Source organism: Protopterus annectens, chromosome 13.part0, assembly GCF_019279795.1.
Source record: "Protopterus annectens isolate FY-2018-M chromosome 13.part0, PAN1.0, whole genome shotgun sequence".
Classification (NCBI taxonomy): Eukaryota; Metazoa; Chordata; order Ceratodontiformes; family Protopteridae; genus Protopterus; species Protopterus annectens.
Window position 1 is genome coordinate 1032505466 of NC_056747.1, and position 23857 is coordinate 1032529322.

Sequence of the window (23857 nt, forward strand, 5' to 3'; positions counted from 1 at the left end):
CATTACTTCTGGCATATGCTTTGCAGGTTATGTGACTATGATGACAAACATCTAAGGCTCACCCCTCTCTCTCTGTCTCTCTCTGTCTCTCTGTCTCTCTCTCTCTCTCTCTCTCTCTCCCTCTCCCTCTCTCTCTTTCAAGGAAGTAGCTGGTGAGGAGGAAAAGATTCAAGGTCTACTACTAGACTCTGAAGAGGAACTAGACATTGGAGAATTAGTATTACACTTCTGGTCCCTTACTTTATGCTTGTATGTGTACAGTCCAGTGTCCTTTGATGCGAAACTACATAATCCTTCAAGTAATACTCTTTTCAGCACCCATTTCCGGACTCATCTCTCCAAGGCAATAAAAAAGTGTTAGGTTGTGGCTGCAACAGTGACAAATGATGCTACTAAATGTCAGTCACCTATAACAGTTACAGACATTGTACAAAAGATAAGATAAAACAAAGACAATAATATTATTAATTTCTGACAACTTATAAGCATAAAGCGGGCTTGGGAGGTTTATACTTCATTTCTTTCAGTATCAGCTAGGGACATTCCTGGGTCTGAGTAAGCAGAAGGAGGAAATGAACATTTTGGTGGTTAGAATTTGTGTAAGTCAGCAATGGCACAGGCAATGAGAAACTGATCAGTAAGATAATATCTAGGTGGGCTAATGACTCAGTGTCAAAATTGTGAGAACTGCATCTCACAATGCAAGGTAACTGCACACACTTCAGGACTCCACCTTGGTTTTATTCTTGGAAAAAGCATGGGATCTTCCTCTGATAAGTATACTTTGCAGTCTCATACTATAGAAGTTTTGGGGGTATTAGGGATGGAATGTGACCAATAGGGAGATGCTGTCATTAGATTTGTATTAGGTCAAAGTTTGCACAGCATATCAAATGAAGTATAAAACGTTAACAATAACCAGTACTTTTCTACTCTTAGAGTGAACCTGGTATTTGTCCTACTATAACCATCAAACAAACAACTCAAGTATATTTTATTTTAAAGAACTTCTCAGTTGTAACTTACAGGTACACTCTTATGTGGCAAATAATAAGAAGAAGACAGTGTCATGTACCAGGACAGCTATAGACACTGTAGTGTTAAATAAGGCATTTATCCAACACATACATTACAACATTATAAGTGCATGAGATGCTCTGCATTGCAAAATTTTGGAAATGTTCACTAATACCCCAATTAAAATTTAGTCTTATAGACAGCATACATAGCACCACAGTTTATCCAACTATACAGTATTATTTTTATTGCACTCCATCCTGGAAGGACTAGATGTTTTCCAAGTGTGGTTTCCAAATATGTATTAGACATGACAAACGTCCAACCCTCTGCCTTTAAACTTTAATGAACTCTTAGAATAAGTGTGATTCAGCATGCATTGCTAAAGACCTGCATTTAGTTATACACCTACAATGAGTTCAGCAAATGAGTATGTCATAAAGGTGAGATTACATTGTCAAGGAACTCTCTAAAATGTATTTCCTCCTCCTTCTGGGACTCCTCTTAACTTTAAGGATTAGTATCGAGTTTTTCTCCCAGATTTGGCTGTCCAGACATCTGTGTGCTAAGATACTATTATTCCTATTAAATAATTAAAAGGTAGCCTCTGACCCAGATCAATTATTCCCATACCTTTCAGCTGCCCAGACCTTCACTGAATGTCCAGATTCATGCCTCATATTTTTGGTCTGTTCCTCATAAAATTTGTGGTTTTCTGGCAAATCACTAAGGATTGAAGTCACTAAATGACAACATTTGAGTTTCAGATGTTATATCCTTCAGAAAATGCATGCTAAAGCAACACCTTTTACTCTTGCAGCATTCTAAGTTTATATGAGCGATATTTAAAATCTGCCCCTATTTTTGTGCCTTTCTTACTCCCATTATTTTTGGGTTTGTCCAGATTTCTTGTACCAAGAGGTTAAGATATATGATTATTCCTTACCATACAAGCACACATATGCAAAGTAATTTTATGCAGACAGCCATCCAGGTACAACGAGCTGTGTGACACAAGAAGTTACAGTTGTATAATATAATTACAATAAAAACAGATGTTTGAGGATAGACTTTTCCACGTTTTCCTTCCTCCAGTGGAAAATTAACACTTGCATTGTATCTGCAAAGGTACATATAATGAAGGTTTGAGATTCCTGTATAAATACAGCATTGTCATGCACTCTCTTCAGTTACATGAACCTAGAATCCACACATGGAAATTGTGCTTGTGGTACAAAAATATGTAGTATTGAGTCAAACTTTACAGTAAAGAAACAAGTATTCATAACACTGCAAAATGTATGAAATGTGTTACGAATGTGAGGTACCAGCTAGACAGCAGCTATATACATGTTTGTCATAAGGAGGGAGGAAAAAGGGAGGGAGCAAAGCTTTACTCTTACTGTGACCTGAGCTCAAAGTTCTACTCTTATGGTAAATATTCTAAACAAACACAGCAAACGGAAGCACAATTAACAGTTGATGAGTTCTTTTTCTAGCACCTTATAAAGCATTACCTTAATCTCAATTAATTCACCTAACTTTTAAAGAAAATGCAATGTAACATACAAGTCTACAGATTCAAAAGTAGTAAAGCCATGGTATTATTTTACTGAGGCCATTAGGCACAACGGTGTCAAACTAACCTAGTAATTACTTCTATCATCTCCAACATAAACTTATTTAACTAACAGAAGACCTTCTATCCAAATTAAACTTAGTCAAATTAAAGACCTTAATTCAATCCATACAACTAGAATGCACTCAGAAACTGCACTATGAGGTCTATTAGCATGACTATTCCTTAAAAGTACCCTAAGCCTTATTTTAACCTACCAAGTGCTTTTGTCTATATAAAATAAAGTATATCTCCAAGTTATAGTATGCAGAACCACAAGCACTGTGCATTTTGAGAAAACTTTAATTCCAGAGCTTGTCCATCGATGTTTACCACTATTTGAATTAAACAAATTTATAATCACTTCAATTACTCCATCTGTGGGTTCCCCACATAGGTCCACCTCTATATTCAAACCTTTGAAATTTTGTTTCAGATTATCTCTGTGATAGCCATGACAAAGTCTGGGCATCACAAAGCTCCAGCCCTATAGCTTTAAACTTTGTTGAACTGTTACAGAAAGTGTGACTCAGTATGCCTTGCTAAATACCTGCATTTAGTTATTCAACTCTGTGCACTCACCTCAGCAATGAACTATGTCATAAAGATGACATTATATTGTGAAGGAACTGTCCAGATCTTATTCCCTACTTGTTCTGGGATTCCACTCTACTTTAAGCATTAGTGGGTAGTTTCTTCTCCCAGTTTTGGTAGCCAAGGAATTAGTTTCTTAAACATTAGCATTCTATATCTGCTAAATAATTAAAAGGTAACGTGTGACCCAGAGCAATTATTCCTTATCAGATTACCACATGGATGCCTAATAATTTTTACAGACATGGTCATTCAGGTAAAATCAAATGGCTGTCTTACAGAAGAAGGTAACATTGTGTAACAAGCTGATTGAGAAGAGACTTTTCCAAGTTTTTCTTCTTTCCTTGGAAAGCCTAATTGTAGTCTTGCACTGGATTAGGTATACATAAAGGTGGTATGAAATCCGGAAATAAATCCAGCATTCTCATGCTCTCTCTTCAGTTGTTTGGATCTGGAAGCCCCACAAGGAAAACATGCTTGTTGTAGCAAAATACCCAGTGCTGAGCCAAGCATAATAGTGAAACAAGCATCCATAACCCTACAAATTTTTTGAATATTGTTAACACTATGAAGCACCAGCTGAAAAGTAACTATCTACAAAATCCCCATAAGGGGGAAGGAACGAGGAGCGATTTATTGTCATAGTGATCACTTCTCAAAGTCCTACTGTTATTGTAAATGTCTTACAAAAACTTAGCAACACGAAGCACAACTACTAATTATTGGGTTCTGCTTCTAGCATTTCAAGTTCCCTACAACATTACATCATTCTCAGCTAATGCACTGAACTTTCAAAGGGAGAAGCTACTAACATACATGCTACAGATCTAAAAGTGGTAGTTCCCTGGTACTTCTTTACTAAGGCTATTAGGCACAACAGTGCAAAACTAAGACATTTTCTCATATGAACTTACTTACTCTATCTAAAAAGCTTATATCCAAATTAAACTTAGTCAAATAAAAAAAAAACTTAATTCAGTCCACACAGCCTTAATGCACTACGAAACTTCACTGTCAGATCTATCTGCATTATTATCCCATAAAAAGTACCCTAATCCTTATTTTAGCCTGCCTGGTGCTTTTATCTATATAAACTAAATTATATCTACAGGTTTATAGTATGCACAGCCACAAAAACTGTTCATTTTGAGAAAACTTTAATTCAAGAGCCTGTCCATTGATGTTTACCACTGTTTGAATTAAAACAAAAAAAATGTATAAATACTACCATTACTACATCTATGGGTTCCCCACATAGGTCCACCTCTATACTCTAAGCTCTGAATTTTGTTTCAGATTATCTCTGTGATAGCCATGACAAGGATTTGTACAAGCAGTATGCTTCATATTGTATTACATAGCTTTGCAGTATTATGGTTATTGCATTGCATCCTGGATGTAATCCTTGAACATTTCCTAGTCTGTGTTGGGCATCACAAAGCTCCAGCCCTCTAGCTTTAAACTTTGCTGAACTGTTACACCTACTGTGACTCAGTGTACATTGCTCAGTACCTGTATTTAATTATTCACCTCTGTACACTGAGCTCAGCAAAGAACTATGTCAAAGATTAAATTATATTTTGAAGGAACTAAAACTAATTCCTTCCTCCTACTGGAATTCCATTATACTTTGACCATTAGTGTGGAATTTCTTTAATTTTGACTACCCAGACATCCATGTATTTAGAAGTTAATATTCTGCTAATTAAATAATTCAAAATAATAATATTGGTCTTGCATCTGAAAACATACATATAAAGGTGGTATGAGATTCCCATATAAATCGAAATTCAAATCAAAAGGCCAAAATGCTGAAGACCATGGTATTTAAAATGTTTTGAATACTGAATCCTACTACCAGCATGGATCCTGAAAAGGTATAGACCCAGGAATGAGTTCTGACATTGGTCCTACAAGATGGCAAGACCTGCAACTTGATATTGATGTTTTCAGCGTTTTGGTGTTTTGATATTACCATCTTGGGATTATGGGTTTCAAGACTGTGGGCTTCTCGAATGTGATAGTAAACTGTTACTGTTCAACTGGTACTCCACAGATATAAATATTTTAATACAAGCACATGTATGCATAATTATTTTTACAGAGCTGATTGTTCAGGTAAAATAAGCTGTGTGTATTACAGAAAAAACGTACAGTTGTGTTAGATATTTACTGTAACAACAGATTTTGGGGTATGGCTTTTCCCTATTTTCCATCTTCCCTAGGAAGACTAATATTGGTCTTGCACCTGAAAAGGTACATAGAAAGGTAGCATGGAATTCCTGTATAAATCCAACATAGTTATGCCCTCTCTTCAGTTGTCTGCCCCACAAGGAAAATGTAGTTGTGGTAGAAAAAATGCCATTGCTGAGCCAAATATTATAGTAGTTATCTGTAGCATTTACAGCACTGCATAATTTATGAAATTTATGAAATGCTGAATGCCCTTCAGAAAGCTTGGATTTATTTCTATCTGATGGAGAGAAAATAAGTCAGCAAGCAAAGGAGAGTAGTACCACTGAAACTGAATTCATCCTCAAATCTTGGTGAGTACCTTCACAAGGTGGACCCTGTTTTTCACAAAATCTCACCAAGACGACACTGATATACAAACTGTATTTTATATAGCATATATCATGGACAGAAGTAGGTAAATAAAATAATAAAAGCTGGGTGCACATGACCCAGGATAAAAAAGAGGCTAATCCTGGTAAGTGCACTGGTGCCAGGAATGGAAACAAATGACAGTGTAGAATCCTCAAAATATGGAAACATTCCTACAATGGAGCTAGGCCAGGCCCAGGGGGAGGATGGCCCCCTGTTGTAGAAGGAAGTAGCACTCCACAAAAATCACAAAAACTGATAGGACAAAGAAGAGCTATAAAGACGTTAGAGTGGACTATTGAGGATAAGAAAGAAATTATGTATTGTTACTATTATCCAAAAAGCCCAGAATTTCCAGACACAAGAGATACAAAAAGATTAACAGAGAAATTAGAGGAAAGAAAATACTTCCTCAAGAAAAACTATGAGAAGCCTCAAATAAAGATTTGTATTCATTAATAGAACCGATTTATGAAAAAAATTATACAGACCAAGAAACTTTGATCTGTTTGGAAAAAGAAGCATCTCAGAAAGTGTGAAAATATAAATAACAAAACGTAGAGATTTTTGAAAAGTATAAGAAAGAAATATGGACATGGGAAAGAAAGAGAGATTTGATATGGTGCAATATTTATGCAAAGGCGAAAGCCAAATGAATCAATATAAAAAAGGCATCCCCAAATATATTCAAAGAGAAATACAGGCAAAGGCATCCAGATATGGAAATTTTCACAATAAAAAATAATATCACAAAGAGGAAATGTAGAAAAGAATATTAGTAAAGTTGAAGTTAAAAAAATAGAAGCTGAAGTTATGGAATGCCTGTAAAGTGAAGGATTTGGTGTAGAAGGTCTAACACAGGTTACACCACAGCATGATGGAACGAGTCCCCAAAGTAAGAAGTAGGAAGATCAGGAGACATCTGAAGAAGAAATATGGACATGGGAAAGAAAAAGAGATTTAATATGGCGTAATATTTATGTAAAGGAGAAAGCAAAATTAATCAATACAAAAAGAGCAGCACCAAATATATCTGAAGAGAAATACAGGCAAAGGAATCTGGACATGGAAAACTTTACAATACAAAAAATAAGAAGACAAAGAGGAAAAGTAGAAAAGAAGATTAGTAATGGAGAAGTTAAAGAAAAAGAAACTGAGGTCATGTAGTACATACGAAGTAAAGGATTCAGTGTAGAAAGTCTAACTCAGAACGCACCACAGCAGGATAGAGCAATCCAAGTTAAGGAGAAACCAGTGGAATGGGAAGCAACTGGGCAATTTCCATATGAAGATATTTTGGAGCCTTCTACAGGAAACCAGTATAAATGTTCATTTGAAGTTGGACAGCAAGGGAAAGAACAGGAAACTGTGGCAACTCTGACACAGTCAATGTTGAGGAGTGATAGGCCGGTGAGTTCCCATATGACAGAGCAACAGATGACACAGGATGAAACTGAAGGGAATGTGCCACAGGAAGATGCTGTAGGACTCTCTATAGAATGCCTGCAAGAAATGGAGAACAAAGAATGTGCCCTTAGTTTAGAAGAAAATGAGCTAAGAGAAGAGTTGTTTGATTTAGATATATTAAGATCAATGAAATAAACAGACTGCAGAAGGTCAATAAAACCCAAAAAGTCAGAAGTTTGATAAAACAAATGAACACAGTAATTAGAACTCGCTATAGAGATCCATGTGATATAACAGAAGTAAACAGGATATATTACTGTGCAGCTAAATTAATAACTGATAAAGTTCTACCAAAAGAACACAAGGTAGTGAGGGAGAGAAAGGGGAGAAATCAAATACTATCATGGAAGTATCGGATAGAGAAAACTATAAAGCAATTAAAACAAGAAGTTTCACTGTTAGAAGAGTACAGAAGAGGGAACAGAGCAACAAAAATACTTAGACATGATAAAAGCAATATGCAGTATTATAACGGATCAGGATCTATCTTGCACTATTGCAAATAATAAACAAAAATTTCAGCATGGGCAGAGAAAATACACAGATAAAGTACAAAATAAGCAATTTATTGATGACCCCAAAAAGTTCTATAGAGAATTGGCAAACAAAGCAAAAGGAATTGAAAGACCACCAAAAAGAGGAAATAGATACATTTTGGAGAAGTATCTATGAAGATCCTGTAGAACATAACAAAGATGCTAAATGGATAGAAGACGTAAAAGAAAGAATAAGAAGTTTAAAGGTACAGGATATGAAATGGGATGAAGTAACAGCCAGACAGAGTGAAACAAAGTTAAGAAAAGCCTCCAATTGGAAAACCCCAGGCTCAGATGCAGTGCAATAGTTCTGGTTAAAAGTATTAACATCTTTGTATAAAGATTTAGCCATGAGTAAGAATTATTTATATGCGCATCCGAACAGACACCAACCTGGTTAACAGCAGGAAAAACAATGCTCCTACTTAAGAGTGAACCTGCAAGTTTCCTAAACATTATAGACCAATAACTTCCCTTCCAACAACATATACATTCTATACCAGTATTGATGCTGACAGAGTTTATAGTCCTTTAGAAGAAAATTCAATCATGGCAATAGAACAAAATGGTAATAAAAAAAGTCATATGGAACAAAGGATTATCTGTTGCTAAATAAAGTCATAACAGAGAACTGTAAAAAGGGTAAGAATCTAAGTATGGCATGGATTGACAATAAAAAAACATTTGATAGTATCCCACATTCATGGGTAAAAGAGTGCTTAAAAATGTATAGGATACACCCTAAACTGATCAACTACATTACAGTGACCATGAAACAGTGGCAAACCACTTTGCAATTAAGCCATGATTTTTTTTTTAATTAAACCATGATAAAGGACAAATTATTATTCCAGGGATAAAATTTCAAAGGGGGATATTCCAGGGTGACTCCCTGTCACTGCTGCTATTCTGTCTTGCAATTAACTCTTTAAGCTGTCTACTTAACAGATTAGGCCATTGCTACAATTTGGCTCCCAGAAAACAACAAAGTGTAAAGACTTCTCATTTTCCTTTTGTGGATGATTTAAAACTGCATAATTCATCAGACGAGGAACTGAAAGCACAACTGCAAGTATTCAAAACTTTTTCAGATGATATAAGAATGTAATTTGGTCTTGATAAATGTGCAAAAGCAACCTTTAAAGCAGGAAAATTGCAGCACCAAGAAAACATCAGTTTGAGACAATAATGTGATATAAAAGAACTTGAGCAAGAGGGAGTGTATAAATATTTGGGAGTTGATGAAGGATCAACAAAAAAACATGAATAAATGCAAATAAAACTTAGTAAGGAATATTTTAGAAGACTTAAATCAGTGCTGCACAAACTTTTTGTGGGGAGGGCCACTACACGAATTCTTAATGTATCTGCGGGCCACCTCAAAACATAGTAAGTCATTACGAGTTAACAATAGGTACAGGTGACTGACATTTTTACTTAAGACAGCAGTCATGAAATTGCCTGTCTTCTACATCAACTTTGCATTTAACTTTATTCTGGCTTGCAGCCATGACTTACTACAAACTCTTGCAGAAAATTACTACTGTTTATAGACTACAAGTTATAAACAACAAAGAATAGTTACTTCTCCAAATTAGAGGTGTGTGCCAGGGACATCGGGAGGCATACGCACTGTACTGATTTCAGTACAACTTCTTTAGAAGAGGGGGTAGCTTTTTTAATTAAAAAAATACACATTTTTAAATAGCGTTGGCTCCTTTAAGTTACATTTCAGCATTGGCTCCTTTAAGTTACATTTCATTGCCAGTCAGAATTGAACTCACATCATGTCCAGCTGGCTGGCTGTGAGCAGGAAATGTGCATAGCTTAAACCGGCTGGCTGCAAGCAGGAAATGTGCATAGCTTGAACTGGCTGGCTGCAAGTGGGAAATGTTAGCTTGAATGTATTGGATTATGTGAAGGGCAAGGCAATCACAAATGGATTAGGTAAGGGGTGTGTGTGTATTATCATTGTGGTGATTGCAAACAGATTGTGTGTGTGTGTGTGTGTGAATGCCCCCCACATAATACACCTGCTGGCTATAGGTGTGCAGGCTCAAACCCTGTACCTTTGCTTCAGGGCAAGAAGAGCCTAAAGTCCCTAACCACCACCATTTCTGAACTTTGTTCGGATTTGTTTTTCTAACAGTTGTGAGCTATGGTGAGAAGTGAGAACTGAAGTTGTATTTCCCCCATTATTGTTTTTGTTGTGTGTCCAGGTTTTTTGTGCTAAGGTGTGAAGTGAGAACTGAATTTGTATTCCCTCATTATTGACTTTGTTTGTCTAGGTTTTTTGTGCTAAGAGGTTGAGAGCTATCTAAATTATAGCCATTAAGTTTCAGTCTTCCTATTTTTCAAATTGCTGATTTAGCATAGTGGTATGTTGCACTGACTGTAGTGCATGTGATTCTGGGTTCAAGACATGCATGGCGGTAACATAGCATTGTATTCTAGAAACTTTCCAAAATTATACAAGCAATGTTTAAAATGTGTCCCTGGTTTTTGGGCATTTGCCCCCCCCCCCCAATAAATGTTAGCTTTTTTCAGATTTCTTGTGCTGCAAAGTTCAGAGATACAGCTGAGTGTCAAGTACATTTTACAAGGAGCTGAGAGCTGCAAGTGAACTAAAGTTTAGTACTGCTTATGCTGAATCAGCTTGTACTGTTAATAGCACAACAGGCAGTGTACTTGCTTTTGATGCAGAAGGCTGTGGGTTCTTCTCCCACAGTAGTTAGATGCATTGCTGATACTGTACTGTGTTGTAAAGGGGGGTGGATGCTGTAGTCCTTTTTGGCGAAGATATCTAGTAGTAACTATAAACCTGTTATCAGTTTGCCATCCATTACCTATTGCAATATTACTAGCATATCCTTTTTTTTAATGCAACATAGGTAGTTTATTCCTCAAGGGCCACAGGCACTTTATTTGTAGATGAAACCATGAAATATAAAGTTGTTTGCTAGCAGCAGCCTCTTCATTAGTTACAGATTTCTTTAATGTGGAATTATGTAGATGGCTTTTACTAGTTCAGAGATTGTGCATTTTACTGATACTGGTGGACTGTAGAAGTTTGAGTAGACTTTTATGATGGAAATGTTCTGAATTGGGCTGTTTTATCATTATTGTTGCATGCATTTTGTTTCATTGTTTACTGGAAAAATGTTCAAAACAATAAATTTAAAATGCCCTCTAACAACTATACTGTCTTGTACAAGGAATATAATTTAATACAATCAGGAAGGTGCATCAACGAGCATGTGTATGTTTCATGTGCAAGGGACCTATGATTTGAAAACAGCCCAAAGTTAATCTTTATCTGCCACTGGCAAAATGTATTTTCTTTGAATGTGGGTTTCAATGCTGTTTTAATGAATGTGAGTTTCAAGGGCAGAGAAGTTTTAATGCTAAGTCTAGTTTCATTGTGAGACTGCATTGCTTTGTTTGGCAGATATTTATTGGTGTTCATGCTGTAAATTGCAAAATAAAACTTTTCTGGCAAATCATTTAGGAATGAAGTCACTAAATAATGACCAACGTTAAGTTTCAGACGTCATAATCTTCAGAAAAATGCATGCTAAAGCAAGACCTGTTATTCTATCAACTGTCTTAAGTTTATACAAGATCAATTTTTAGCACTGTTTGTATGTTCCCCCAATATTTTTGGCCTTGTCCAGATTTCCTGCATTAAGAGGTTGAGAGGTATGTGCAAATAAATCACTTTATAGAATTAGGAATATCCCAACCTCTCAACTGTCCCCAGTTTTGGCTCAAAATGTTGCTCTCCCCCTAATAATCCCTCCGCAAAATAGCAATTTTGGAAGAAAACATGGAGGGTTTACAATTACAAATAACTGTAATGATCAGAGTTATACATTACTTTTATTTCAGAAATGATTGTAGATTCTCTAATTTTGTCAGCTGCTCAAGTTAACAGTGCTCATATTAAAATGGCGTCCCTTCTTTGACAGGTTCCCAGCTGTATTGTCTGGCAATTTTATATTTTTGCATCACATTTTGGGTCAGTTTTTCATAAAATTGCAGTTTTCTGGCAAATTAGTGGCAAATCATTAAAGACTGAAGTTAGAAAATAATGTCAGACATTTGAGTTTTAGATTTCATACCCTTCAGAAATTACATACTAATGCAAGACCTACTACTATTCTATTATCTTTCTAAGTTTATAAGAGCAATATTTAAAAAAATGTCCTTATTTTTGGGCCTTTGTCTCAGTTTTATTTATGGGTTTGTTGCTCTAAGAGGTTGAGAGGTATTTGTGTGTGTGTGTGTGTGTGTGTGTGTGTGTGTGTGTGTGTGTGTGTGTGTGTGTGTGTGTGTGTATGGTAGGTAGGTAGCATACCTCTCAGCTGTCCAAATTTTGCAGAATGTCCAGATTTTTGCCCCATATTTTTTGTCTGTTCCTCATACATTTTGTGATTTTCTAGAAAATCATTGAAGACTGAAGTTGCTAAATGATGACAGATATTTGAGTTTCAGACTTCATGTCCTTTAGAAAAATTCATACTAGCACAAATCCTGTTATTCTAGCAACTTTCTCATACTAGCACAAATCCTGTTATTCTAGCAACTTTCTAAGTTCATGAGAGCATTATTTAATATCTGTCCATGTTTATTTTGGGCTTTGTCCATATTTCTTGCATTAAGAGGTAGGTAGGGGTGTGTGTGTGAATGAAACACCCTAGTTAGGGGTAGCAGGTGGTTAGTAATTTATTCAAGCTCAAAACCTGTACCTTAGTTACAGAAAACAAAAGCATGAATCCTCTACCCCAACTACCATGCTGCATTTTTTAAAGAACTGACTTTCAGGTTCATTTTCAATTCAAGGAACTGAGTTTGAGTGAATCTATATTATATTACTGAAGAGGCATTACAGCGAATGCCTCTTCATCGACACTAAAAGAGCGAACCGTGAATTATGGGAATGGCTGTAGCTTGGCTGGGGAGGGGGGTAGCAGTTTGAGAGCTGTGAGTACAAATTTGAAAATCCTAGCTACACCCCTGGTGTGTGCAACTGCAGTCAATTAGGTAAGTAAGCATGTGCTGGAAAGTTTGCGTGACTGAAGTAAGGCATAGCATTTTTGGTTATTCTCTGGGGCCCGTTTGGTGTTGTGTTGAGGGCCAGTGGCTCTGGGGCTGGATGTTGTGCACCACGGACTCAAATTAATCCTAAAAACAGCATTGACATCTAGGAACAAAATTCAAGCTATAAACCAATTTTCTCTTCTTGTCCTAACTTACTGATTGGCTCTAAAACATGTTGGATAGATTGGACAGGAAAACAAGAAGGATGCTTCATGCTCACCAAATGACTTATAAAAATCAGTGTATACTAAGATTATATATTCCCTGTACTGAAGGAATGATGGGCCTTCTTGAAATTGATTACATGTATAGATCTACAATTGTAGGACTGCACATATACCTGCTGACATCACAAAACCCAAATGTAGTGAAAGTTTTAAAGCATGATGAGAATAAATCTAAGATGGCTTCCCTGCTTAGTTTAGCAGAATCATATCGGTGTCAAGCAGGAATGGAAATCAATCCAGAAGTAGATAAAACTCAGGCAGCAACTGAATGTGCCAAAGAAAGAATATAAGGTGAAGGATCAAATGAGAAGGCAAGAAATGTGGAAAATGCATAAATATAGTTGTAAGTATAGAAAACTTCTGGAAGAACCTCATGTTGATCGAGATTGAATACAGGAATTGTTAAGGAGAGGAGAATTCAAACCAAGAGATGAAAGGTTAATATTGGTGGCCCAAGACAGTGGGCTACGTACACGTTGGTTTACAAAGTCCATTGAACATGTGGGAGAAACAGACAAATGTAGGTTTTGTAAAACAGATTTGGAAACAGTCGCACACCTTGTTGCTGGTTGTGACATACTAATGGCAGAAGGACTGTATAGTGAAAGACATAATAATGTGGCAAAACTGTTGCACTGGGGATTGTGCAAGCATTATGGTACTGAAGTGGCTGAAAAACACTGGAAACATGAGCCACAAAGCATCAGAAAATGATGAAGTCTACATCACATGGGTTCACTCATTACCAGCCGTTCAAAAGATAGATGCAATAAAATTAGATATACTGGCCCATGAAAAGAAGACAAAAGTAGCATTGATCATTGAAATTGTTACACCCAGTGACTACAGTGTCTTGCATAGAGAGAGAGAGAGACACAAAGTCATAAGATATCAAGATTTGCAGGTAGAAATGAGAACAATGTGGAAGAAAGATACCCAGACAGTTCCAATAGTAGTAGGAACTACAGGTCTTATAAAAAAGAATCCACAATTGTATTTAGATATGTTACCAATACTTGTAACCCTGTACGAATTGCATGAGTCATTACTGGGCACATTGCAGGTAGAGTGAAAAGCACTTCTGGATAACATCAAAGATTGAAACAATACTAATTTCATGAACTTTAATCATACTTTGGCTTAGGAATGGGGTCCATTCCCATCATGGCATTAGAAACCAAAAGATTTGGAGAAATTAAAAAAGATGGCATGAGATTCCTGTATAAATTCAACATGGTTATGCCCTCTCTTCAGTTGTCTGAGTCACAAAGCCCCACAAGGAAAATGTAGTTTTTATCGATAGTATTTACAGCACTGCAAAATGTATGAAATTTATGAAATGCAGACTGCTCTTCGGAAAGTTTGGATTTACTTCTATCTGTGGAATAAGCAGGTACACAACTAGAAGGTACAGGAATATAAAGTTTGATGGAGCAGTATGCTAGGCAATAGTCAAAGTAAATCCAAGATGCATAGAACTAGACAAATCAGAGGGTCTAGTCCTTTAGCAGAAGTCAAAGAGACAAAGGTACAAAGATATGGTGAACCTCTCTTTATTGCTGTACGCCATTATTGAGGTATTGCCTCTACTGATTTAAAATTGACTCAGCAGGAAGTTATCCTGAAATGCTATAAAATTTAACAACACTGATTTCACTTCTTTAACTGTGGTGGTGGTGCTGCGGTAGCGTTGTCGCCTCACAGTTAGACATTGCCCGTTCGATTCTCAGTTAAAGCGTCTACTGTGTGACGACATGCGTGAATGGGCGTTCCTTCATTGAAGGTTGTGCGTTAGGCCCGGCAAGCCAGCATGTAAAACTCTACTGCCAATCATTAGCGGACCGGAGTTCCGCTGTGGCGACCCCTAACCGGGAAAAGCCGAAAGATGCATGCACGCACTGATTTCACTTCTTTCAGGTTGATGAGAAGAGACACCTTCTTTTAAGACCATCTGCCCTGGACTGAAACATTGTTGATGTGGGCTCTCCAAGCATAATCCAGAGATTATATCAGCAGTTGTTCAGCTGTTGGAGGATGATCAGTCACTTGGAGGATCTCTGCTAATGTTTTCCTTCTTTCCTGAACTTATAACTAATAGGGAATGTTCGTAGGTTCATTGGAGAATACTAGGCTAAGGGCACAAGAGCCCTTACAAGCCTAACCAGTTTTACCCAGATTGTATCTGATTTTCTATCCCTAGTGGAAAGATTACAAAGGTCAGTAAGTGGGGTTTTGAAAATGTTTACAGACTGCCTCTGTCCATATAAGGCACATGGCCACGACCCCAGTAGTGAATTTGCAACTTCCCATCCATTGGTCCAGATTGCACTTGAAGATGGTCATGAAGGGCTCTGATTCAAGTGAATAGGAAGCCCATTCCAGAGGAGGGGCAATCTCTGGGACACATCTGTCTCCTGAGCATGATCTATTCATGTCACAGATCGGGTTTAGGTCCTTGGAGCAGGTAACCCTCATGCAGTTAGTTTTGCGAACATGCAGCATTTTCATCAGGGCTGGGACAGAGACAGCCTTGTAGGTCAGGCATTCATCACTCTTCAGTAATCAGTAGGAAAATGAATACAGTGACAGGACTTTTAAATGGTCTGCATATCACACGTTAGTTTTACCCTGTATTTTTTTGGTGAGAAACTTCTGAGGGCAGTCCAACTGTTGAAGGTACTTGGTGAAGTACATGCTAAAGGATGCATTGTAATCGATTATTGGTCTGATGAAGGGCAAGTATCAGTGGTACTATGACATCCTTAGATCTGGATGTCATGCCCTCACTTTAGCTGAGCCACATAGAAGGATTTTCTCACCACCACAGACACATGGTGGTCAATGCTTCTGTTTATACTGTCTTTGTTTCTATGGAGCTGAAGAGACATATCTTTATTTACTTACTTTTGTTAACCGGGTAAGTAAACTAGTCGTTTGACTCTTTTCAGCCATAACTTCAGCTATGTAAGCAATATAATTTACACAAAAAAATAGTAAGTTTGAACCTGCACTATCAGGCATTCACAAGACTTTTAGCATTAAGGGTGACATATATGCAAAACAATGTTTTCACAAATAATGCAGTAGCTTTTAACATACAAAATTCACTTTTCAGTCATCTCTTATACAAAATACAAATACTAACTTACATGGCATTGCATAATAGACTTTAAGTTACAGAAAAAAGGCATTGCATTACCTTGACATTAAATCCCTCTTTCACATGGAGAATTAAAACATTATGCCTAAAGCATAAACATATACAACATACTATACACAGAGTACTAAAGCATAGCATATTGAGGCATAAACAAGTAATAAAGTACATTGTTGCTTGTCAACTGATTGCCTGTTGATATGAAGGCTCTGGGATCTAATTAAAAGGTAAATATGAAGAGACTTCCCTAAACTTTGTGTAATAATGAGAATGAAAAGCATAATAACTGCACTATACATTATATAAAATGAGAACAAACAGTGCAGGGTCAACCTTACTACTGTTTTCTGTAAAATTATATTGCTCACTTAGCTCAAGCATTGGTGGGAAGAGTCAAACGACTAGTTTACTTACCCGGTTAACAAAAGTAGGTAAATAAAGATAAGGCTCTTCAGCTCCATAGAGACAAAGACAGTATAAACAGAAGCATTGACCACCATGTGTCCGTAATGGTGAGAAAATCCTTCTATGTATTCCAGCTTAAGTGAGAGCATGGCAATCAGATCTAAGGATGTCATAGTATCACTGTACTCGACCCTCATCAGACCAATAATCGAGAACAATACACCTTTTAGCATGTACCTTACCAGGTACCTGCAACAGTTGGAGTTGGATTGTACAGCTAAATAATGAGACAGCAAAACAACTCATTTCAGAGGTCTGTGTGGGGCTTCTCTGAGGAGGTGGTGAATGGAAAGTTAAAGCCTTGATTTGGCGATGTGGTTCCATCATCTGGTGTTTATTTGATGATGGGGTTTTTGGATCTTGGGTGGTGGTTTTGTGTCTTGCAGTAGGGTCATTTCTGCCATGCACAATTGAGGTATTCCCTCAGAACAACCCTGAATGGTTTGCATGGGCTTTGATCACACCGGTTGACTGTTGCCACTCATGTGCGGGGGCAGTTGGTCGGAGGTTTGTGTCATCAGGTCTCTCGATCGAGGCTGCTACCAGTTGGTAGTTAATCATTAAAAAAAAAAGAGGGGGATAGGTGGGGTTCGGTATCAAATTAAACATTAGGATAAAAGCTTGACCATTCAGCTGTGAACCCAGGCTAGACAGGACGTGCAACATTTAGTTAGCTGCAATTATAGGTGATTTCAGAAGGCTACCACCTTCTTGGTTATTTGTATGTGGTTCTGGCATCGTTGGGATGGCCTAAGTATTGTTATCACTGCATGCAGAGATGTGTGTGGGTTCTGGTATAATAAAAAAAAAAAAAAGGTAGATTGATAGAACCCCTTTGTTCTATCGCCTTGCCGGGTTTATAAGTGTAACCGTTGGGTTCGGTTTTGTGTGTGCCAGCCGTACTCTGCACGGTGTCTTCACTGTATGTGACAGGGTAGATGCATTGATGTTTGTGTTTTGCACTCTCTCAGACTTTTCTGGCCAAAAAATGCAATACATAAATAAAGTCATATGAACTGGTTGCAAAGAATTCTTTGGCATGACTTCATCTAGTCTATTAGGTGTACAGTGGTATGGATGTCGTTCGCGGGTTTGGGACATGGTTTTCATCGCTGTTCATGCACAGTTGCTGCCATTGGGAGGTTGATTGGTGGTAGCTGGTGCTGTCACGGGGGGGGGGGGGATTCGCAGCATTCCTCTTAACTGTTCAGATTTCCAGACTGTCCACACTTTGCTTCATAACTTTGGTCTGCTTTCATAACATGCTGTTTTCTGGCTATTGGTGGCAAGCTATTAAGACTGAAGTTAGAAAATAAAAGCCGCATACCCTTCTGACAATTCATGCTAATGTAAAACCTGTTATTTTACAAACTTTCTATGTTGGTGACAGCAATATTTAAAAAAAAAATTGTTTTTAATTTTGGGCTTTCGTACCACTTTGATTTCTCCTGTTCTATTTTCTGGCTCCAGCTACAAGGGATATATGTAGGGATTGTCTTGGGGTGTATTTTTTGCCATTGTTTCTGGCTTTAGTGGATGGTTTGCTGTGGGACTATACAGATTTTGCAGGATGTCCACATTTTACCTCGTACTTGGTTTTATGGCATATTAGCGGCAACTCACTAAGGTTAAACTTAGAAATAATGACGAACAATTGAGTTTCGTGCTAATGTAAAACCTGTCAAGTTTGTAAGAGCAATGCATAAAACTATTTTGTATTGGGCTTTTGCCCCTTTATTTTTGTCTTTGGCTAGGCTGCTTGCTCTGGGAAGTTGGGAGATGGGTTCTTTGAAACGCATGAAGGTCATTATTTGGTGATTTTGTTTGGGGTCATTCTAATGTCGCCCTGCTGACTATTGACACTGGGCTATGCAGTTGTTAGCTCCTGAATGGCATGGGACTATGTTGTGGGGATGTTTGTGATGCCTCCTGAAGTTGTGATCATTGGGGGAGGGAGAGGGATTTCTGCTGCTGGATGATTTAAAAAAAATTAGGATTGAGTTTAGTTGTTCACACAATGGTAAATCCCTTTCATTTTGGATTTGTTGACTATAATTATACCTCTCAACTTTTTAGATTTTGCAGGTGGTACACATTTCTCCTCATCAATTTTTATAGTTTTTTTTTTTCTGGTCAACCTTTGACAAAGCATTGAGGGTCCAATTGGGAAATGGTGACAAGGCAATTTTAAACTTCATACCTTTTCTAAATTCATGGCAAGAAGGCTGGCACAACTCTTTACAGCTGACTCTTGTGCATTTGTGTCATGCCTTATCTGTAACACTTACATTAGTTTAGGGACACAGGTAGAATCACAGGGGTATATTTTCTGTTTCCCATCCAGTTAACCGGGTTGTGCTTGAGAAGGGATAATGAGGTACTCTGAGTAGAGACAGAATCTATTCCACAGATGGGGGAGTTTGTGGGACACACATGTCTCCTGTTAACAAGTCCTATTGATGTTACAAGGGAAGTCTAAATCTACTTTGAACGACTGAGAATTGCAAGGTAACTGGCCTTCTGGTTGGGTAACTAGAGCAGATGGTAATTACATTAGAGAGTACTTTGGGTGGCAGTCGTATATAAAAAAAATGTTTTTAATTGAATCTTTGTGCTTGGTGATCTGGCCTTTTTGGTCCATCCTAACACTGGTGACTCTTGGGGGAAGGTGGTTTATTACATTCACTTAATAATGGCAGCAATTAAGCGTTATGGCAATAATTAAGAGTTATTGATTTCTTTATTTTACAAAGGCATATTAACATTCTTCTGTCAATGCTCAAGATCACTTAAAATGTGATAGTTGTGACTTCAAGGCTTCAAGTTATGGCTGCTTGGTCATAAATGTGTTTGCCAATGGTGCATTCCTTCCAGGATTGGCAGGATAGGTTGTCTTTGAGGATGTCTTTGAATGTGTGTCATGTATTTTAGATGACATGTCTCTTTCTTTCTTGCAGATGGGGATTTTGGAATGCTGCTGCTGTAATGTGGAATAGGTGGGTATAAGGTGCAGCCTTTTTCTTTACATTTTAGAGGATTTACTTTTCCACCTTCTTTGTAGATGGTGGTGTGATGGTACTGGTTGTAGCGCTACACAGTGAGTTCACAGATGATGGAAGTTGGGTGAGCAAGGAGTGATGGATGGAGTGGTGCACAATGTGGTCACTGGTAATTCCCCTTGTTGGGTCGTTAAGGCAAGATAGGGTGCTGTCATCAAGTAGAATGGGAGCTGATTATTGCATTGGAATGGGGAGCAAGTTAGGTAGAGGGAGGTTGGTAGGGGGCTAGGGTGAAACTGGTGGGGACGGATTATGGGTTGTGGGGATCCCACAGGAGGAGTAGAGTCACAACAGTCATAGGAGCACAGGATCTTATTAGGCCAAAGCCCCATGGCTCTTGAAAGCCAGTTGACTTCAGCACCCTGCTTTCAGGTGGTGGGAATCTTGGGGGGTTTAGTTACTCATCCAGTTGTTTAAACCGTATCTGAGGAGGAAGGGACAAAGTTGAGCTGTTCTGTGACAGGAGACCTAAGGAGTTCCTAACGTGTGGTTGGGGTGATAAATTGGTCCTTTGAGTAGGTAGGGTGATTGCCATTTGGTATTGAGTGCACTGGTGGTGTTTATGGTTGGGCATTTAGATTACTTCATTGTTGGGCTTAGGTCAGTTTTCAGGAACTATGTCAAGGGGTTCTGGTTCTGGATCTTAGTGCTAGGGCATTAAGGTTTTGGAGTTAGTCTATTCCCTGCAGTAATCAGGTTACTGTACATCCAGAGCTGTGTAGTTTGGTGGGCTAGTGTGAGATGCTATAGTTGACAGGGTCCTGGGTTTGAGACTTGTTAAGGGTTTTCTTTGACCAGGCTGCAGAATTGTGTTCAAGGGGTAATTGTTTCTATGGCACTTGTTATGGCTATATGTTGTCATTCCGGAAAGGTCGAGCCATGGTTAGTGGCTTGAGGGAAGTGGACTAAAGGCAATGTATTCTCTTGGAGTGGAGGTTCTGTTGGTACAGTGGGGTCATGGGTAATCCTACTTTATTTGGTTTCATTAAGGCGCATTCCAGTGCTAGTAGGTCAAGGCGTGGGGTTGATGACGGGTCTCTAAGGTACTTTACAGATGATGAGTACACCAAATGATGTTTGACCTAGCCCTTCCCTTTATGGGAGGTTGTTGGTTGGACAATTTTGGGTAGAAGGGAGGGGGAACAGCCTGGTCAGGCTGGTTGGCAGAGAAGAGGGACATGCTTGCCCTCTTCTATTCCCCCTCCGGTGTGTGGAGGTTTATTCCAAGGATTTGTGGAAAGGAAATGAGCAGCTGGAGGAAGTTTGCTGAATAGGTAAGCAAACAGAGGTAAGGATGCTGCTTATTTGGTTGGTAATTTGGTAATTTGATGAATGGTTTATGAAGAGAGAAGGGACGCTGCTTCATATGTAAAGTAAGCAAGCAAAGGTATGGATGCTGCTTACTGGGCAGGATGAGCAGGTACGCTGTCCTGATTAACATTACAAGGATGTTTATGCTGTGTTTAGAATCAAATATACTATGTCCAGTTGTAAATAAAATTGGTATCAAATTTATGGAAGCTTAATAAATGTCGTCAAATGTCATTCGGTGTGATGTGTTTATTGACGGGGACCAGGACAAATGAGGTTTGGTAACAAACCAAGTTGTCCTGGGACATCTTCAGAAGGTGTTAGGCTGATATATTAATGGGAGTTAAGTGGGATGGGGAGGTGAAAGGGTTAAATGGAGGAAGAGATGATTGGAAGGAAATGAGATAAGGGTGGGGAGGGGCTTAAGGGGTTTAGACAAGTGTAGCTGGGTAAGTAATCGTATTTTGGTGTGAACTTGCTACCCTCCCTCCCCTTTTTGTTGGCGGTTTGGTGGGGATTTTGGTTATGTTTGTTGGGGTAGGCAGAGAAGAGGGACAGGCTTGCCCTCTTCTGTTCCCCCTCCGATGTGTGAAGGTTTATTCCAAGGATTTGTGGAAAGGAAATGAGCAGCTGGAGGAAGTTTGTTGAATAGGTAAGCAAACAGAGGTAAGGATGCTGCATATTTGGTTGGTAATTTGATAATTCGATGAATGATTTATGAAGTGAGTCTTGGATGCTGTTTCATAAGTAAAGTAAGTGAGCAAAGGTGTGGACGCTGCTTGCTGGGCAGGATGAGCAGGTACGCTGTCCTGATTAATGTTGCAAAGATGTTTATAAGTAAAGTAAGTGAGCAAAGGTATGGATGCTGCTTACTGGGCAGGATGAGCAGGTACGCTGTCCTGATTAACATTACAAGGAGGTTTATAAGTAAAGTAAGAGAGCAAAGGTATGGATGCTGCTTACCTGGCAGGATGAGCAGGTACGCTGACCTGATTAACATTACAAGGATGTTTATGCTGTGTTCAGAATCAATTATACTATGTCTAGTTGTAAATAAAATTGGTAATCAAAGTTATGGGAGTTTAATAAAGGTCGTCAAATGTCATTCGGTGTGATGTGTTTATTGAAGGGGACCAGGACAACTACTATTATTTTGGCTTTGTCCAGATTCTTGAGTTAAGAGGTTGAGAGGTATGACTCTGACTCATCATTACAAGGCTGGACAAGAGAAGAGTCACACTGAGTTATCTTTTGGACACAAGGTTTCTGATATTACAAGGGCCCTAAGAACCCTAACTCTTGGAAACTATGACTATGATGTTGTTTGTGGTTGTGCATGTGGGAGTCAGTGACCTGTGACACAGAATCACATGGGATATGCAGAGAGACACGCCAGAACTTTCCAGCCATGTTACAAGTGCAGGTAAGACACTAGCCCTAAGTGGAATCCTTCCTTCACTGTGAGTGATATGATAATTGGCTTAAATAACTGGTTAAATAGCTGGTATCATTCCAGGGAGATCCAGTCTGTGTCAGCACTGGACAATATCCTTGGCAGTCTAGTTTGCTTCCCTAAGGATGGCCTGCACCTCTCCTTTTAAGGCTTTCACATTCTTGCTAAAGATTTTACTGTCCCAGTGCATTTTTGGCAGGGTCCCTTTGATGGACATTCCAACATAACTAACAAAACAGTCCCCAAATTAGAGCATATTAAGGTGGTATTCCTTTATGCCAGAAGTCTAAACAATAAATTACCTGATCTTGTGGCACTCTTGCATTTGGAAAACATACATGTCTGTATAGTTACCAGGGTTTTGCACTTTTCATGCCTTCAGGTCCATTGGCAACCGTGATGAAGTCTCCATATTTGTCAAGGAACACATTACCTTCAGGCAGATTTCCTAGGACTCACAAACCGAAATCAGTGAACTACACATCACTCAAGGAAGAATTAATTATTAACTAATAGCTTACACCTTCTTTGTCCCCTAATTACCGCATAAAATTCCACAGCCTTCTAAATAATTGAAAACATCCACTTTTCTGTAAAATTTACTACCCTTAAATAAATTTAGGTAACTATACCAACAACATAGAATATGCCAAACTATTTCTAGATTTAATAAATAAAAATTCCTCTTGAACAGCTGGTAAATAAACCTACTAGATGGCATAGCATTCTTAAGCTGATTCTTACACATATGGCTGCATATTGCACTACACCATCTAGTTATCTGCTTCCCTATTGAAGTATGACCACAAACTTGTGACCTTCTCTTTTAAATTTCCAAAAGCCCCTACAGCAAACCCCACTGAATTTAAGAACTACAAACATGATAACCTCAACTTGCCTGGTGACAAAATATCAAAATTCACTTACAACTGCACTTTCCCCTGACCTTGGTGCAGTAACAAGCTTCACAAAGCAATTTTGCAGTAATTTAGAAAAATGCATAGAGCTAGCAATCACTACCAGAACCAGTCATCACTGGAAATTCAAAAACAAACTACCATGTTGATCCTCTCTCATAAATAAACTAAACTCTTTACATTATTTGGCAGATCCAAAACTCATCTTTTTCAAGGATAGTATCAAAAGCATTACAAAAAAAAAAAGAACAGCATCACATCCAGTAAAGATGCCCATGAGCACATCCTGGCCTCTAAAATCTTCTTTACCTATGTTAGAAAATTAAAAAGAA